Genomic DNA, 18,802 nt, shown 5'->3' on the forward strand with positions numbered 1-18,802 from the left:
GATACAACAGTATTACAAAAAAAGAAAAGACTGTAGACCAATATCTCTTACGAACATAGATCCAAAACTCCCTCCCAAAAAGTTAGGAAATTGAACCCAACAATGTATAACAAGAATTATACACCATGACCAAGTGGGATTTAGTCTATGCATGCAAGGCTGGTCTGACACTAGAAAATTAATTGATGTAATCCATCACATCAACAGGCTAAACAAGAAAAATCATACGAACTCATCAATAGATGCAGAGGAAGCACTTGAAGAAATCCAACAATCATTCAGAATAAAAGTTCTCAGCAAACTAGGAAAAGAAAGGAATGTCCTCAGCTTCATAAAGAACATATACAAAAGCCTACAGTTAAAACAATTATGAGCAAGAAAATAGATCCTTTCCTGCTAAGATCGGGAACAAGATAAGGATCTTTCCACTCATGACTCCTATTCAACATTTTACTGGAAGCTTTAGGTAATACAATAAAACAAGAAGAGAAAAGTATATAAACTGTTAAGGAGGAAATAAGGAGCCATGGTTAGCATGGTGGTTAAAAAGCTCTCCTGCTAACCAAAAGGACAGCGGTTTGAACACATCAGCAGTTCTGCAGAAGACCCGACAATCTGCTCCCATAAAGATTAGGAAATCTTATGGGTAAGTTCTACTCTGTCCTCGAGGAGTTGCTATGAGTCAAAATCGACTTGATGGCACACAATAACAACAACAACAAAGGACAAAATAACCTGTCTTTATTTGAAGATGAAATGATTTGTCAATATAGGAAATCCCAAAGAATAAAAACATTCATGAAACTAATAATCAATCATATAAAAGTACCAGGATAAAAGCTTAATAAACAAAAGTCAAATGCTTTCTGAAAGGGCCACATAAACCAGAGACTCCATCAGCCTGAGACCAGAAGAACTAGATGGTGCCCAGCTACCACCAATCACTGCCCTGACAGGAAACACAACAGAGAATCCCTGATGGAGCAGGAGAAAAGTGGCATGCAGACCTCAAAGTTTAGTAAAAAGACCAGAGTTAATGGTCTCACTGAAACTGGAGGGGCCCCAGAGGTCATGCCCCTGGACTCTCTGTTAGCCCAGAACTAAAACTAGCCAGCTTTTCAGACAAATATTAGATTGAACCGATGACATGAAATGATACTGGTGAGGAGTGTGCTTCTTAGCTCAAGTAGACACATGAGACTATGTGGGCAGCTCCTGTCTGGAGGCAAGATGAGAAGGTAGAGGGGGACAGGAGCTGGTTGAATGAACGTGGGACATACAGGGTGGAGAGAAAGAGTGTGCCCTCACATTGTAGGGAGAGCAACTAGGTCACATAACAATGTGTGTAGAAGTTTTCGTATGATAAACTGAGTTGAACTGTAAACTTTCACTTAAAGCACAAAAAAGAAAAAAAAAAAAAAGTCGACTGCTTTCCTATATGCCAGTAAAGAACATCTGCAATTTGAAACTAAAAATACAATAGCATTTACATTAGTAATAACAACAAAAACAAAAATGGAATAGTATAAATCTAACAAAACACGCAAAAGATATATATGAGGAAAACAACAAAACTCTGATGAAAGAATTCAAAGGTCTAAATAAAAGGAGAGTTATTCCATGCTCATGCATGGGAAAACTCAATATTGTTAAGATGCCAGTTCTTCCCATAGGGATTGAATTCAAGTCATTTCTTAGCAAGTCATTTTGTGACCAGTGACCCAATTTTTCTAACATTTACATAAGAGCAAAGCCTCAGAAGAGCCAACACAATATTGAAGGAAAACAGTCGGCAGACTGATGCTACACCACGTCAGGACTTACTCTGAAGCTACGGCAACGAAGACAGTGTGGTACTGGGAAAGGAAGAGATCTGCGGGACACAAGAGAGAGCCCAGGGATGGACACAAATGGAACCATCTGATCTCTGAGGAAGCACCAAAGGCAATTCAATAGAGAAAGAGGAGTCTTTTCAATAAACGGTGTTGGGACACCTTTACATCCACTAACAAAAAAAGGGCATCTAGACAGAGACCTTACGCTTTTACAAACAAGGACTCAAAATGGATCAGAAACCTAAACGTCAACGCCAAACCATAAAACTCCAAAAGACAGCACAGGAGAGAGAAAGCCTGCTTGGATTTGCCGATGAGTTTTTAGATACAACACTAAACGCACAACCTGTGATGGAAAAAAAAAAAAAAAGATAAATTTGACTTTGTTAAAATTAAACTCTTTACAAATGTTTTGTTACTTATCTACCTACTTTAATAAAATCGTTTAAAAAAATGGAAAACTTCTGCTCTGCGACACTGTGAAGAGAATGAAAATCTTTCATAATACCTATGTGATAAAAGATTCCAAATAAAAGGTCCCTAAAACCAAAAAATCAAACTCACTGCGGTCAAGTCAATTCTGACCCATAGCGACCCCACAGGACACGGCAGAACTGCACCACAGAGTTTCCAAGGAGTGCAGGGCAGATTTGAACTGGCGACCTCTTGGTTAGCAGCCATAGCACTTAACTACTACGCCACCAGGGTTTCCTAAAAGGTCCCTAGTTAGGGCAAATGGCTCATTCTTAGCTGCTAATGTAAAGGTTTGGAGTTTTAACTCACCCGGCGATGACCCCGAAATAAAGGCCTGGTAATCTGCTCCCCTAAAGATTACAGCCAAGAAAACCCTGTGGATTAACTGTACTATGTAATACGTGGGGCCGGCATTAATTGGACTCGACCTGGCAGCAATAAGTTTGGTTGTCTGGTTTTTACATCAAAATTTAGAAAGAACTCTTAAAACTCAACAATAAGAAAGCGAACAACCCAATTAGAAAATGACCAAAAGAAGTGAACAAGTGGGTGACAAACAGGCATACAAAAAGATGCTCAGCATCATGTGTCATGAGGAAATTAAAATCACAAAGATAAGACGCCCTATACGTTGACTCCTGAAATCGCCGAATGTCCACCAGTTCTTCCTGGTACAGCGCATCTGTGTATTCCTTTGGATTTTGTCCTTAGGACTTTTCAATATTGCAACTTGAGGCTTGAATTTTTTCTTCAGTTCCTTCAACTTGACAAATGCCGAGTGTGTTCTTCCCTTTTGGTGTTCTATCTCCAGGTCTTTGCACGTGTCATTATAATACTTTGTCTTCTCCAGCCGCCCTTTGAAATCTTCTGTTCAGCTCTTTTGTGTTATCATTTCTTCCTTTCGCGTTAGCTACTCCATGTTCAAGAGCAAGTTTCAGAGTCTCTTCTGACATTCATTTTAGTCTTTTCTTTCTTTCCTATCTTTTTAATGATCTCTTGCTTTCTTCATGTATGATGTCATTAGTGTTCAACATGTCAAATCTATTCTTGAGATGGTCTATAAATTCAGGTAGGATATACTCAAGGTTGTACTTTGGCTCTCGTGGACTTGTTCTAATTTTCTTCAGCTTCAACTTGAATTTTCAAAGAGCAATTGATGTCTGTTGCACAGTCGGTCCCTGGCCTTGTTCTGACTGATGATATTGAGCTTTTCCATGGTCTCTTTCCACATATGTAGTCCATGTGATTCCTGTGTATTCCATCTGGCGAGGTCCACATGTATAGTCGCCATTTATGTTGCTGGAAAAAGGTATTTGCAAAGAAGTCCTTGATCTTGCAGAATTCAATCATGTAATCTCTGGCTTCATTTCTATCGCCATGACCATATTTTCCAACTACCAATCCTTCTTCCTGTCTCCAACTTTTGCATTCCAATCACCAGTAATTATCAATGCATCCTCATTTCATGTTTGATCAATTTCAGACTGAAGCAGTTGGCAAACATCTTCAATATCTTCATCTTTGACCTTAGTGGTTGGTGGGTAAACTTGAATAAGAGTTGTATTAACTGGTGTTCCTTGTAGGCGTATGGATTACCCTATCACTGACAGCGATGTACTTCAGGATAGATCTTGAAATGTTATTTCAGAAAGCAAATGAAACGCCATTTCTCTTCAACCTGTCATTCCTAGCACAGGAGACCAAACGATCGTCTGATTCAAAACGGCCAGTACCAGTGCATTTCAGCTCCCTAACGCCTAGGATATCAATGTTTATGTGTTCCATTAGTAGTGGAGTAGTGTAAGGCAATTACAGAATAAAATCAAAGATACCATTTCACACTCTGTATAAGAGCAAAACTTAATTAGATAAGCAGATGGAACAAATAAAATCCACATGTGTACTTTCTGGGAGGAAAAAGTTGTAAAACATGTAAGTATTTCCCAGTTAATCTGAACATAGCTATGGTCTACAATGCAGCCATATTTCCTCACTTCAGAGTTAGTGTGCAGGAGCACATGGAGCTTGGAAAGAGAATGAACAGAAGAGCGGCAGGACTCACAAGAGCAAAAATGACACTTGAGCCACCCAAATCCCGAAGCTCTACTACAACGGCTAGGTAGGCTGTGACCCGTTCATACGATGGGAACATACATACATAGGCACATGGATAGACAACAGTTACAGACACCAACACATATGAAACTCAACAGCATCCTGAGGAAACAAGTCACTGAAGAACCCAGAGTAATAGCTGAATTTACAGAAAGCTCAAAGAGGCCAAACTAAACAATACAGAGTATATGGAGTAAGACTTGGGTGATAAGGAGCCCTGGTGGCACAGTGGTTCAGAGGTACAGCAGGCTATGGCTGCTAACCAAAGACTTGGAGGTTAAAGCTATAATCCTAACAGTGATACTGGTAACAGTCATTAAACTTCTAAATACAGAGAGTAACAATCTCCAGACAGGAGGAGATGACATCAGGGTGAGGCAGGCTGGGAGGCCGTAAAAACTGACCAAGGTTTATTTATTATCAGCCACTCAGATTACTATGTAAATTACGCAGGAGTTTATGCGGTCCTCGTTTATGACAGATTGACAAAAGAACGTTTAAAGTGTTACCTAAAACACAAAAGAAATGTAGTTTTCATACAATAATTTTACAAAGTCACATGTGAAAACCCCTTCCTTTTGATTTTACTTATTTTAATTCGGAAGAGCTTTATCACCTAAACTATTGATAACCAGATGTTGTTGTTGTTGTTATGTGCCCTTGAGTTGGTTCGGACTCATAGCGACTCTATGTACAACAGAACGAAACACTGCCCAGTCCTGCACCATCCTCACAATTGTTGCTATGTCTGAGCCCGCTGTTGCAGCCGCTGTCAATCTATCTCATTGAGGGTCCTCCTCTTCTTTGCTGACCCTCTATTTTACCAAGTATGATGTCCTTCTCCAGGGACTGATCCCTCCTGACAGCATGTCCAAAGTATGTGAAATGTTGTCTCACCATCCTTGCTTCTAAGGAGCATTCCAGTTGTACTTCTCCCAAGAAAGATTCGTTCTTTGTTTTGGCAGCCCACGGTATATTCAGTATTCTTCACTAACACCATAATTCAAAGGTGTCAACTCGTCTTCCTTATTCATTGTCCAGCTTTCGCATGCACATGAGGCTGTTGAAAACACCATGGCTTGGGTCAGGCGCACCTTAGTCTTCAAGGTGACATCTTTGCTTTTTAACACTTGGAAGAGGTCTTTTGCAGTAGATTTGCCCAATACATTCCGTTGTTTGATTTCTCGAATGCTGCTTCCATGGGTGTTGATTGTGGATCCAAGTGAAATGAAATCCCTGACAACTTCAATCTTTTCCCATTTATCACGATGTTACTTACTGGTCTGGCTGTGAGGATTTTTGTTTTATGTTGAGGTGTAATCCATACTGAAGGTTGTGGTCTTTGATCTTCACCAGTAAGTGCTTCAAGTCCTCTTCACTTTCAGCAATCAAGATTGTGTCATCTGCGTAGCACTGGTTGTTAATGAGTCTTCCTCCAATCCTGATGCCCTGTTCTTCTTCATATAGTCCAGCTTTTCAGATTACTTGCCCAGCATACAGACTGAATAAGTATAGTGAAAGGATACAACCCTGATGCACACCTTTCCAGACTTTACACTAAGCCGTATGCCCTTGTTCTGTTCGAATGACTGCCTCTTAGTCTAAGTACAGGTTCCTCATGAGCACAATTAAGTGTTCTGGAATTCCCGTTCTTAGCAATGTTATCCATAAATTGTTATGATCCACACAGTCAAATGCTTTGGCATAGTCAATAGAACACAGGTAAACATCTTTCTGGTGTTTTCTAGTTTCAGCCAGGATCTATCTGACATCAGCTATGATATTCCTGGCTCCGTGTCTTCTTCTGAATCCAGCTTGAATTTTTGGTAGTTTCCTGTCGATGTACTGCAGCAGTCGTTTTTGAATGAATTTCAGCAAAATCCTACTTATGTGTGATATTAACAATATTGTTCAATAATTTCCACATGTGGTTGGATCACCTTTCTTTGGAACAGGCATAAATATGGACCTCTTCCAGTTGCTTGACCAGGTAGGTGTCTTTCAAATTTCTTGGCATATGTGCGTGAGCAATTCCAGCGCTGCATCCGTTTTTTGAAACATCTCAATTGGTATTCCAAAAATTCCTGGAGCCTTGTTTTTCGCCAATGCCTTCAGTGCAGCTTGGATCTCTTCCTTCAGTACCATCGGTTCCTGATCATATGCTACCTCCTGAAATGGTTGAACGTTGACCAGTTTTTTTTGGTATAGCAACTCCGTGTATTCCTTTCATCTCCTTTGATATTCCTGTGTCGTTTAATTATTTTCCCTGTAGAATCCCGGATCTTAGAAATTTACACTTAGATCACTAGAACGAGTGTTGTAAAAGCAAAATAATGGCCTCAATCCAAGTGTCCATTCTTGGTGATACAGTTAAAAACAACAACAAAAAACTAAGGTTAATCATACGGAGTATTCTGGAGCCACAAAAGAATTTAGATTTAAGCTCTCTAAGGATTGTTGTGAAAAGACCAGCAGGATTACTGTTCATTAGAAGAAGTGAAAATTCCATGCTGCCTTCCGTGTAGCAAACAAGGGCAAATAAAACATTTCCATTTCCATTCGCTTGCTGCTACATAAACACTAACAAGATGCTTTGGACAGTGATAAAGCTGGTTATTTAAAGGAAGCTGGGGCAAGAGGGATAGGCCGGACGAGGACAAGAGTAGGAACAAGTCGTCATAAAGTATACTTTTAAAGTTCATATTGAGTTTTGAACTTTGAAAGTACTATCTATTGGAAAAACATAATTTCAGTCAGTTATATCAAACTTTTAAACATTAAGTGAAACGAGATACTAAGTGTTTTTAATAGGAATTCACATTGGTAATATCGTTTAAAATATAATCATTTAGGAATGGACACGAAAAGAGAGAGTGGAGGGAAGTAACGGGCTGTCTCATCAGGTGGAGAGCAATTAGGAGTATACAGCGAGGTGTATATAAATTTTTGTATGAGAGACTGACTTGATTTGTAAACTTTCATTTAAAGCACAATAAAAATAAAAATAAAAAAAATCATTTAGGACCCAACTGTTACAAAACGGTCTAATACACTTCTGCAAATCACAAACGTATAAATCGAGCTCCCTTTCTGAACACAGTAAACAGGGAAATCAGAGTCTGTACATCCGTTTTCTCTCAGCAAGGACAATGTTTCCAAAATGGCGTAATATTTAACAAATTAAGGGTTCTGGCATAACTTGTTTATCTTAACAGAAGTCTTTAAAAACCTTCTCAAGATTTAAGTAAACTTTAGAGTAACTTTTACATCAGTTAAAATAGATAATCCTCTATTTGAGAAATTTATATCCAGTAAGTTGAAAAATTCTTAGGAGACATACACAAAGGATCTTGAAATTTTCTTCCAGTGGAAACTGTAAACCCAAGAACTTAAATACACACATCTCATATGTTGAGCTTCTCTAGCAAAAGAGAACACTTTAATTTTAGATTCTAATTCAAGAATACAGAAAACATCAACAATTATAGGGATTAAATATCAACATTAGGCATAAGTGGGAGGACAGGACCAAGACTGGGGATTCATGCTTTCCACACACCTGAAAGCTTCAAGGCAAAAGCATTCCCCACTGGGGGGAAAATGTGTCTGGAGACCCCACACAGGATCCAGCTGGACTCACTGTCCACAGCTTCATATTTCTGGTGATATTAGGAGGGCACCAACACTACCCAGGACCCATAAACAGTCAGGGCCTTCCCCTACAAACTCTCTCCCCGCTTTTCTAAGCCATAACACAGTGTGAGGGGGGAGCTGTAGTTTGAGAACTGCACAGAAAATGCTCCAGTGCCTGGGCGAAGTCAGGAAAACTGTAAGCAAGAAGGGACAAGGATGGCTCTGGAGGCCGGGGGTCAGTCTGCACAGCCAGAGCTGCTCCATCTTCAGACTCCGGTCAGGAGACTCTGCCATTCAACATGGAGCACCAATGCCCAGGGTTGGGATTTAATGCCCCACGGTGCCACTTCTGAGTCACATAAGGAAGGTGACCCCAGGCAACCAAATCTTGAAAAGTCACATAAGTGTAGAGGAATGGCTTAATGACAATGGAGCAGGGCCTGAGGCTGCCTCCCAAGGCTCAGTTCTTTGGCCTCCTCTGCCACATTTTTAATTCATTTAGGAACCCCAGTCCCACAGCACATAGCTGGTTCCCCAACAATTCGTAACCATCCTCACCTAACTACTGAAAGAATAACGCAGTTTTCCGTAGAACTCACCATTTCCTTCTCCAGCTTCCGGAAGTCTAAAGGAATGTTGTCTCTGAGGCCAAGAAGCCACTTCAGGAAGAGGGACAGGAGTGGAAGCAGAGCACTGGGTGGTTTGGAATCAGATGAATAAAGTTTGGTCCACACACCAGTCAGAGCAGTTGAAATCTTTCCCTGTGATTTACAGATGTGCAAGAGGGTCGCCCTAGGTTCCCAGCTGCCTGGACTGGGCTAGTTCTCCCTGCACCACACCTGAGACCTGAAATGGAAGAAGGGCGGGGAGGAAACAGTGTTGAGAAAGCAGGGAGTAACAGGTCTTTGGCTTCCTCCCAGGCTCAGGGCAATCCTCCACCCTGAGGACATCTACACTGAAGGCAGAACAGGCCGCAGCCTCCAGAGCACACACCTGCATTCTTCAGGCAGCTCCGTGGGCCTCTGCTTTCTGCAACGAGATCACAGATGGTGGAACTTACTTCTCCCGGAGCAGGAGGAGCAACCAGGCCTGGTCAGGCTGCAAACGTGAACCTGATTTCCTCCAGGGAGTCAGGGGCCCAATGCTGATGCTGTGGGTTCACCTATGTACTTCGTGCCGTATAGATCAAAACACACACTGTTATTAGGTATTAACAAGGGTGAATTTTCAGGAAGAACATATTTTTCAAGTTTCATTCATTTTTAATTACGTCTAGTTAAAATCCTTGTATTGTGCTCTTTACAATTTTGCTTTCACTTCTAGCACCGTAATATGTGATTGGTATTTTTCCTGTTGCTTTTACAATGAACTGTCTTTCTTCCCCCTGAGGTTTTCTTCCCCGCCTCTTTGTTCTCCAACCATGATACCAGCAGTGCCTAAGCTTTTGAGAAATCTGGGGGGATTCCTGAACACTTTGTGTTTCAACTTCACAATGAATCGATCAATAAATCAGAAAATCATTGTTTTCTCTAAGGAGACATCTCCCGCCTCTGTTCCCATTTCTTTCCACTCTGCTCCCCCTCCAAGGTGACTCCTTTTCTTTCATTTCTCGGTCTCAGTGTAAATGCTCTCTCTCCCACATGATCTTTACACCCGTGTCTCCCCTTTAAGTATTATCCTTCCTTTTATTATTTTCTCTAAAACCAAACCAAACCTGTTGCCATTGTGTCCATTCTGACTCATAGTGACCCTACAGGACAGAGTAGACCTGCCCCATAGGGCTTCCAAGGAGCAGTTGGTGGATTCGAGCTGCCGACCTTTTGGTTAGCTGCCAACCTCTTAACCACTGCACCACCGGGGCTCCATTTTTTTTCTGATAGCATTTTCTAAATTTAATTCACATCCTTATTTCTAGACTTATTATTTCAAGCATAAATTAGAAGCTTTTTCAGTATGTAGAATCTCAAGCCCCACCCCAGAATGGGTGCATCAAAAGCCCCACTTTAACAAGATCCATGGGTTGTCCACACTGACATTCAAGTATGAGAAGCATTCACTGATCTATACCCTGTAATTCAAGAAATGAACACTCTATCAATGGATGCCCTTGAGCCATCTACGTTATATCACTATACTATTTTCCTAATTCGCAACCTATCTTTGTCTAGGTCTCCTCACAGAGTTCCTTAACTTGTTCATAACAAGCTCCTGCCGGGCATCATTCAATCATGGTTGTCGTTTCCAAAATCTGTTTACAGCACAGGAACTGATTAATGCCTGTCAGTGACTGTCCACTGGCCTTCAAAGAGCCCAGAGAAGAGGTGGAACCAAGATGGCAGACTAGTCAGATGTACTAAGCCATCCCGCTGCAACAAAGACTCAAAAACCAAGTAAAACGGATACAAACGTCAATCCTGGAACCCTGAACCTTAAACGAAGGGATAAGGTATTAGCAAAACAGGGAACTAGAGACCTCAATCTATAAATGACAACAATGGCAGAATAATAAAAGGAGGAATACACGGTGTAGGTATAGAACTTTCAAATGGAGAAGTCAAGGCGATATGAGATAATAAAAGACTGGTTCAAATTTAGGAACATAAGGGTAAATTTTAAGGTAACCACAAAGCAAATTAACAAAACTACTCATCCAAATAAAGAAGAAAAACATAGTCTCAGTAAACACAAAATCTACAGTAACAACAACAACCAAAAAAACACACAAAAGAAATTTCACAAACAAAAGGAACTTGGCACAGGAGAGTAAGTTGTTGTTGTTAGGTGCCGTCGAGTCGGTTCAGACTCGTAGCGACCCTATGCACAACAGAACAAAACACTGCCCAGTCCTGTGCCATCCTCACAACTGTTGCTATATTTGAGCCCACTGTTGCAGCCACTATGTTAATCCATCTCACTGAGGGTACTTCTCTTTTTCGGTGACCCTCTATCTTACCAAGCATGATGTCCTTCTCTAGGGACTGATCCCTCCTGATAACATGTCCAAATCATGTGAAACACAGTCTTGCCATCCTTGCCTCTAAGGAGCATTCTATTTGTGCTTCTTCCAAGACAGGTTTGTTCGTTGTTTTGGCAGACCATGGTATATCCAATATAAGTAAATGGGGCAAGAGTAACAAAGAAAACGTCAGCACTACAAAAAAAAAAAAAAAAACTACTACAAGATGACACCAATAAACTCACACCTAATCAATAACCACACGGAATGTAAATGGCTTAAATGCACCCATAAAGAGACAGAGAGTGACAGAATGGATAAAAAAACATGACCCATCAATATGCTGTCTACAAGGGACACACCTTAGACAATGGCATAAATATACTAAAAATCAAAGGATGGAAAAAATATACTAAGCAAACAGCAACCAAAAAAGAGGAGTGGCAATGCTAATCTCAGATAAAATAGACTTTAAGACAAAATCCACCATAAAAGACAAGCAGTGACATTATATAATGATTAAAGGGACAATCCACCATGATGACATGACCACAATAAATATCTACGCACCCAGCAACAGTGTTCCAAAATACATAAAACAAACTCTGACAGCACTGAAAAGGGAAACTGACAGTTCCACAGTAATAGTAGGAGACTTCAATATACTCTCTACTTGACTCTCTCACTTTGTAAAATAATTATCAGGAAAGATAGGTACTTCACTGTGAGTGGGAATGGACTCCGTGGCAACGAGTTCTGGCTTTGGTAGTGTGGCTGACCCTCTAGGATCCATTGAAGTATTTTTTACTTTCATTACCTGTCTCCCACTTTGCCCTCATTCCTTATATGCGCTGTTCTGACATTGGGAATATGCGACCTCTATAAATCCTTCATCTCCTATATTAAGCTTGCTCAGCAACATGGCATCTTATAGCAGACCAACTAGGATTGGCCTTATTGTTTCTCACATAATCATGATGAATTTGTCTGCCTTAGAGCCAAAGAAATTCCTTGAAACATCTCTCTTACTAAATACTTTCCTCTGAAATTGGGATAAATATGGTCCTAAAAAGAGCCCTGGGGGTGTAGTGGTTAAGCGTTCGGCTGCTAACCAAAAGGTCTGCTGATCGAATTCACCAGCTGCACCCTGGAAACCCTATGTGGCAGTTCTACTCTGTCTTATTGGGTCACTATGAGTTGAAATCCAGTCGATGGTAATGGGTTTGGATTTTTCTATGATCCTAAATGTATGTACTAGTTCCAACTCAAGTTTCTTTATTCTTCATGTCTTAAATACCTATAACCATTAAAGGAGGGGGGATATATTCCTCACCAGAATCTTCATTTCTGTACAATCAGCAATAATCCACAAAAATCCTGCTTGATGAAGCACAGAAAACAAAGAGGAGCCATGTTAGGCAGGAAATTGTGGTCAAGAATATACCACTTGTGGGGGCCTGGGGACCATGGTATCAGGGGACATCTAGTTGAATTGGCATAATAAAATCTATTAAGAAAACATTCTGCACCCCACTTTGGTGAGTGCCATCTGGAGTCTTAAACACTAGCAAGTGGCCATCTAAGATGCATCAATCGGTCTCAACCCACCTGGAGCAACGGAAAATGAAGAACACTAAAACCACAAGGTCATTAGGAGCCCAAGAAACAGAAAGGGCCATATAAATCAGAGATTACATCAGCCTGAGACCGGAAGAACTAGATGGTGCCCGGCTACAACTGATGACTGCCCTGACAGGGAACACAACAGAGAACCCCTGAGGGAGCAGGAGAGCAGTGGGATGCAGACCTCAAATTCTCCTAAAAAGACCAGACTTAACGGTCTGACTGAGACTAGAATGATCCCAGAGGTCATGGTCCCCAGACCTTCTGTTGGCCCACGACTGGAACTATTCCCAAAGCCAACTCTTCAGAAAGGGATTGGACTGGACTATGGGACAAAAAATGATACTGGTGAGGAGTGAGCTTCTTGGATCAAGTAGACACATGAGACTATGTGGGCAGCTTCTGTCTGGAGGGCAGATGAGAAGGCAGAGAGGGACAGAAGCTGGCTGAATGGACATGGGGAATACAGGGCAGAGAGAAGGGGTGTGCTGCCTCATTAGGGGGAGAGCAACTAGGAGCACAGAGCAAGGTGTATACAGATTTTTGTATGAGAAACTGACTTGATTTGTAAACTTTCACTTAAAGCACAATAAAAAAAAAAAGAATATGCCCCTTGAAATAAGAACAAATCTGAATTTGAGTTTGGACACTACCACTTACTGGATATTTGTCCATTAACAAGCTATCTAATTTAACCAAGATTCTTACTTCAGTAAAATGCTGCAAATACTCCCTAACTCATGGTGTTGTTTGGAGGATAAAATATGTGCAGGAGATAAAGTACTTAGCACAGTGCCCAGCGCTTCTGAAATAGCTCAATAAACGGTAAAAATACATACAGGCCAGGGTGACTGAGGCCTGAGGAGGAGCTCAATGTGACTGATTGCGAGCAGGGCAGCCACCAGCTGCTCGGCCACTAGCACGCAAGACCAGCTCCTCCGTCCATTATCATCAAGATCCTAAGAATTGCCTGCAACTCAGCTTCTGCCTGAAATCAGTCAAAATCAGTTTACTAGCTTCAGAAGTGTCCTAAAGTAACCTAAGTCATTAAGACCTAAATGAATATTAAAATCTCTACCCAGGGCAGGACGTATCTGCCATTTTCTGTACTTACTAAGGGGAAAAAAATGTAATTTATCTTACTGCGCCTGCACACCATGATAACCTACGTAGTCCATGACATTTGTATGTACTTCCTTGTGAAGGAACGATGGTATAAAAGGTTCTGCCTCCCTTTGTTCAGGGAGCTTGATTTGAGGTCTCCACCTCCTTGCTCCTTCTCTGTGTGCCTACAATAAACACTCTTCCTCCTTCCTCATCTCAGTGTCCTTATGGAGGAGAAGCCACACTGGGCAGGACCTGCTTCAGATAACAAATTCTGGTGACCTCAGATGGGACCAGCGTTGCTCGGCTCCTGAGACCACCTCCAGCTGACAAGAACTGACTGCTTCTCCCAGTGTACACCAGTAACCTTTCTTTGGTGGAGGCTCGTTTTGGCTCTTGAGGCTGGAGCTGACCTCGGACTCCTCAGTGGTGGACTACGTAAGGAGAGAGAACGGTGTCAGGTGTCCCAGGAAGAGGGAAAAGACTCCCTTGGTAAGTATAGAAATAAGTCCTATTTGTAGAAAGAAGACAGACTACAGACTCTGGTAATGCTTAGTCAGGGAAGGTCGGGTCAACTACTTTCATTTTAAATAGGTGTCTGTAGTTTTAGATTCTGGTACCATAGGAAATAATTCAAGCATTCTGAATGTACTCCATTAGGATGTATTTTGAAGAACTGGTTTTATTTTGGATATGACCCAATGAAAAAGTCTACAGTGAATTTTTTTTGTAACACCGTGTCCCCAATACAAACTCGGGGACGGTGAACACTGGCCTGAGAATGGATCCTCAAATCCTAACACCATACTGTAGCTAGATTTGTTCTGTACTAGGGAAGAAAACTGAGATGTGAAAATACATGTTAAGGTTTTTATGTCATTGTGACAAAATAAGAGCTTGTGGAACAATGTAAAATCATGGCTCAAACCAAGGTTAAAACCAGTTTTATCTAGTTCCCCAGAAGAGAATCAGGTTTTAACCGAAGGTCACAGACTTCCCCTTTATCCCTTCATCAGCCCCTGAGGCCTCCGGCGCCGAGATGCTTTCCCTGGCACACACTCGATGTGGCACCTGATTTGGTCCAGGGGCCCCAGAACACTCAACAAGGCTACACCCATTAAGGAAAATCCCGGCTCGAGGTGCGGGTGAGGATGGGGCAGCGGGAGTTCTGGTCATGGTCGGGGTATATTCACGACTTCTGACTCATTAAATTGGAAAAATAATCTAAGAACATACTGAAAGGATCCTAAGTGAATGAATGGTCCTTTTGCTTCTATTTTTAAAACCCTCTACCCAAACCGCGCAGGCCGTCAAGCCTTATGTGGTAGTTTACTCACTCCTAAAGAGAGGAGAATGGGTTTTGAAAAAGCCAGGGAAGAAGGAGACAGGCCCCACCAGCACAATGCTGACGGTCACCACCTTCCCCCCCTCCACCCGCCCCGGTAGATTTGGCAACACTGCCCACTGAACCGGGGTGGGCCACACACACCCAGGCCAGCTGAGCCAGATTAAGTCAGTACTGTGACTGCTTGCTCACTGGGCTCAAAAATGGGGCACCCAAACAAAAGAATTCAAACAAAGCGTATGAAGTCAAATAAAAACTGGAGGAAGACCTCTCTGGCTTCCTTGAACGAATTTTCATGGTTTTCAGACAATTTACTGATTTAGATCCTGAGGCGCCTGAAAACGCTCATATGGTGAATATAACGTTCATAGGGCAAAGTGCCCCCAACATAAAAAAGAAATTACAGAAAGTAGAAGGCAGTGTGGGGATGGGAATTTCAGGTGGGAGAAACAGCCTTCAATGCCTATTCTAACCAAGAACAAGTCCAAGAGAGAAAGGGGAACCAGCACATCAAGCAGCTAGTAGCTATGCTTGCAGCAGCCTTCCTGCCAAAAGGCGGCTTCCACCCCTGGACATCAGGGAACTTTTCCCCGGGCTCTGGGATCCAGGCTAAGCTAGGGAAAAACCAGTGCGCGTGGTGTAAACAGGAAAGACATCAGGGAAGTGAATGCCCCCAAGAGACAGAGGGCCCCAAAGGAACCTGAAAAGGTTAGGCTACAAGGGGAAGAGCCAGACTGAGGGGGACCGGGGGCCAACCTTATTCCAGTTTCCCCCAAGGATTCCTGAGAATGGCAGGTTTTTGCAGAATCTGGATTCCTAGCTTTGGACTAAGGGCCAAACCTTTACATAGAACAACTGAAGAGAAAGGTTCAGATCATTTTATTTGCACTAATGAACAACAGACAATTAAAGACAACTCATATCGGCCCCAACCCTGGGGCTCCCCAATGTAGCAAAACCCTTTGAACTGTTCATGTATGAGAATCAAGGAACAGCTAACCCAAAAATTGGGGGACTGGCAACTAAATGCAGCCCGGAGACCACAGCCAAGAGAAAAGACAAAAAACTGAACCAGACACTTAAAAGACATGTATCAAAGGTGTGTCAAGGAAGCAAAATTAACATGCGTACAGGCTCTCCCTACAGCCCAGCTTAGGGTTAGGGCAGCTCCCATAAGCGAGTTCAAATTAAGCCGTTTTGAGCTAGTCTACAGGAAGCCCCTCCTGAAAAATCATGAGCTGACAAATGGCGACCATGTAACTAACTGTATTAGGTGTTAAAAGCTGTACAAGAGTATTTGCGTTCTTTGCTGTCCTTTATTCTCTCCACAGACAGGCCCTTGCCAGACAAGTATACCCTCCTGAGGGGATGGTCCACCCATTTCAACCTGGAGATTTGGTCTTGCTGCAGGCCTGGAAAGGTGAGTCACTGCAGCCCAAGTGGAAAGGACCTTTGCAGGTACTTCTCATCACCCATTTGGCCGGCAAACTAAAAGGACTCAAGCGTTGGATTCACCACACCTGGCTGAAGATTGTGCCTGCTCCAGGCCTCAATTCACCAATGATAGCCTCAAAGGACCTAAAATTTCTGTTCAAAAAGCTATGAAGTCCTTTTCGTTTTTTTTTTGTTGTTGTTGTTCCTACCCAAGCCTGGCAGAGTAATGCTTTTGTCAAAACAGCCCAATTAGTAGGAAGGGCAACCAGCATGACCAAAGGTTGGATTTGTCAACATGTCAGAAAGCTACCTGGCTTTCTGTTCCTAACCAAGATAGGTCAAATATCTTTGACTGGCTCACCTGGTTACCTAAAGCATTTGTTTACTATTTTTATTTTCTTTAATAGTAACAGGAATTGTTTTTGTCTATCTCGCTACAGCTTAAAAAAACCAAGCATAGAAGCTTATGTTCAATACAATCCCCTACATGGAGAAGGCGCTGCCCAATTTAGATAGTGCTCTCCACACTCCTGGTGCCACAGTGGTTACGCTTTTGGTTGCTAACCAAAGGGTCAGCAGTTCTAATCCACCAGCTGCTCCTTGGAAACCCTATGGGGCAGTTTCACTCTGTCCTATAGGGTCGTTATGAGTCAGAATCGACCGGACGGCAATGGATTTGTTTGTTTTTTCTCAACGACCAAAGGAATACGCCTTATCACCATATCCCCAAAAAGGAGGGACTGATAGCCAGCAGCTGCAGCTAGCAGCTGCTCTGCCACCATCAAGCAAGACCTGTTCCTCCTGTCCGTTATCATCAAGACTCTGAGCACTGCCTGTAACCCAACTACTGCCTTAAATAAACCAAAACCAGTCAAAATCAGTTTACTAGCCTCAAAAGTGTCCTAAAGTAACCTAATTGAACATTAAAATCTCTGCCCAGGGCGGGACTTATCCACCATTTTTTGTACTTACTAAGGGAAAAAATGCACTTTGTCTAACTGTGCCCCTGCGCCATGATGACCTATGTAGACCATGGTCTTTGCATGTACTTCCTTGTGAAGGGCGGTATAGAGCGTTCTCGCTCCTCGTGATAACTGCTCTTCTTCCCCCTTCCTCCCTCCTCACCTGGGTGTGATTTCATTGACAAGCAGCAGCACAGGGCAGGACCTGCTTCGGGTCACAACTTTAGTCTGTGTGCATGTGTGTCTATGTCTGTGCATCTTTGGGTGCATGTGTCTGTGTGTCTGTCTGTGTCCGTGTGTGCATCTGTGCGTCTGTGGGCATGTGTGTCTGTGTGCCTGTCTGTGGTGTGTGTGTCTGTGGGCGTGTGTGTCTGTGTCTGTGTGTCTGTGCATCTTTGGGCGCATGTGTCTGTGTGTCTGTCTGCGGGCGGGTGTGTCTATATGTCTGTGTCCGTGTGTGTGTCTGTGCGTCTGTGGGCATGTATGTCTGCGTGCCTGTCTGTCTGTGGTGTGTGTGTCTGTGTGTCTGTCTCTGGGCGTGTGTGTCTGTGTCTGTGGCCGCACGTGTCTGTCTGTGTCTCTCTGTGTGTCTGCCTGTAGGCGTGTGTCTGTGTCTGTCTGTCTGCCTGTGGGCGTGTCTGTGTGTCTGTCTGTGGGCGTGTCTGTCTGTGTCTGTGTGTCTGCCTGTGGGCGCTTGTGTGTCTGTCTGTTCATCAGTCTGTCTGCCTGTGGGCGTGTCTGTGTTTGTGGGCGTGTCTGTGTGTCTGTCTCTCCGTCTGTGGCCGTGCGTGTCTGTCTGTGGGTGCGTGTCTGTCTGTGTGTCTCTGTGTGTCTGTCTGTCTGTGGATGTGTGTGTGTGTCTGTGTCTGTCTGTCCGTCTGCGGCCGCGCGTGTCTGTGGGCATGTCTGTGTCTGTGTCTCTCTGTGTGTCCCTCTGCGGCCGCGCGTGTCTGTGTCTGTCCGTCTGTGTCTCTCTCTGTCTCTCTGTCTGTCTGTCCGTCTGCAGCCGCACGTGTCTATGTGTCTGTGTCTGTCTGTCCCTCTGTGTCTCTGTCCGTCTGCGGCCGCGCGTGTCTATGTGTCTGTGTCTGTCTGTCCCTCTGTGTCTCTGTCCGTCTGCGGCCGCGCGTGTCTGTGTCTGTCTGTCCGTCTGTGTCTCTCTGTGTGTCCCTGTCTGTCTGTCCGTCCGTCTGCGGCCGCGCGTGTCTGGGCGCCGGCCCAGGAGGCCGAGGAGCCCGGCGGAGGCCGCACGGTCACGACGAGAACAGAGAAGCCCGGGGAGCGCGGGGAGCGGAGCATCTAGACTCAGGCCGACGAGCCC

The 18,802-nt window shown here is 43.2% G+C and overlaps 1 long non-coding RNA gene across 6 annotated transcripts in view; it reads right to left on the bottom strand.

Annotated features, from left to right (window-relative positions):
- The window catches only part of LOC100663097 (uncharacterized), a 28,536-nt gene that overhangs the window by 9,567 nt on the left and 167 nt on the right, over positions 1–18,802 (bottom strand). For 2 of the 6 annotated variants that reach the window (XR_010321145.1, XR_010321147.1), the window contains exons 2-3: positions 9,051–9,226; positions 8,657–8,903 (exon numbers count right to left, since the gene is read on the bottom strand). This is a non-coding gene — a long non-coding RNA (uncharacterized LOC100663097). Of the gene's footprint in view, positions 1–8,656; positions 8,904–9,050; position 18,802 lie in introns of those variants that run through there. The other 4 variants (XR_010321149.1, XR_010321148.1, XR_010321146.1 and 1 more) reach the window with 4 other exon arrangements.

The sequence above is a fragment of the Loxodonta africana genome, chromosome 3 (genome assembly GCF_030014295.1).
Source record: "Loxodonta africana isolate mLoxAfr1 chromosome 3, mLoxAfr1.hap2, whole genome shotgun sequence".
Lineage (NCBI taxonomy): Eukaryota > Metazoa > Chordata > Mammalia > Proboscidea > Elephantidae > Loxodonta > Loxodonta africana.